Source organism: Priapulus caudatus, unplaced genomic scaffold (genome assembly GCF_000485595.1).
Source record: "Priapulus caudatus unplaced genomic scaffold, Priapulus_caudatus-5.0.1 Scaffold151, whole genome shotgun sequence".
NCBI lineage: Eukaryota > Metazoa > Priapulida > Priapulimorpha > Priapulimorphida > Priapulidae > Priapulus > Priapulus caudatus.
This window is the reverse complement of record NW_014577212.1, coordinates 423248-424368: the sequence shown is the minus strand read 5'-3', so window position 1 is coordinate 424368 and position 1121 is coordinate 423248. Positions and strand designations below refer to the sequence as shown.

The 1121-nt window shown below is 45.0% G+C and overlaps 1 protein-coding gene across 2 annotated transcripts in view; it reads right to left on the bottom strand.

The window, feature by feature from the left end:
* The window catches only part of LOC106806281, a 20148-nt gene that overhangs the window by 8581 nt on the left and 10446 nt on the right, over positions 1 to 1121 (bottom strand). The gene's annotated exons all lie outside the window — the stretch shown is intronic.

Genomic DNA, 1121 nt, shown 5'->3' with positions numbered 1-1121 from the left:
TGTGTGTGTGTGTGTGTGTGTGTGTGTGTGTGTGTGTGTGTGCGTGTGTGTGTGCGTGTATTTGTGTTATAGCCTGAATGAGAGTGTGTATACGCATGCGTGCGTGAATGGGTCAGACTCTGTGCTCGTGTATTTGTGTTCTTGCGTGGATGTGGGCCTATGTACGTGCATGAATTGGTACGTGCGCGTGCGTGCATAGGCCTATGTACGTGCGTATGAGTGTGTGTACCCGATGTACTCTGGCTTCTGTCAAAAGACACGCCCGCTGAAGTAATTACAGTATCTAGTTCTGTAGGCGTGTAAGAAATCTGATGACACAGGATAATTGGTATGAACAGGAAACCGTCGGTTTAATTTTGCGTGTAAAGTAGCAATAACAAGATTGCTACTAGATGTAACCAACAAGGTGTTTTTAATTAACATATTCTGTATGGGTCACGGTGTAGTCGTATATAGAGAAGCTGATATATTTTCACCTCGATATTAGACTGGCCCCATGCGTCGTTGTTGGCATCAACTCATTGAGCAGTTCCACATATTAAGGACATTAAATTAGAGGGGGGCAGTTCCTAAATTTCAGACAAGATGAATTCTTAGCGATTTTTTATTCTTATATTTAAATTATATAAACAGGGCCGTAGTGGCCGCCACGGCAGCACGGCACTGCCGTGGCACTATTTTGGCAAAATTTTGCAGGGAACCAAGGAGCAACATATACCAAGGAGATGAAACCCCGGGGGCGGGGAGGGGGGCACTCACCCCACATTATGGTAGGTATGTGCCACTGCGAAGTCAAAGATGGAGGGGCTCTGGAACTAACTGAGACCTGAAAATGGGGTCTCTGAAACTAATGTTTGTGGAATGTGGTATGCTCTGGAACTGGCTATGTTCGAAAATGTGGGTGGCTGGAACTAGGATTTCGTTGAAATTCAATGCTATGACACTGGACACGTTTAAAAGAAGGGGTCTCCGGAACTGTGGGGGAACAGTGATTTGCTTTAAAATCTATGCTGTAGCACTTGAACCAATAATTGTTGTATTATGTAGAGGAGAAAAAACACACACGCACACACACACACACACACACACACACACACACACACACACACACACACACACAC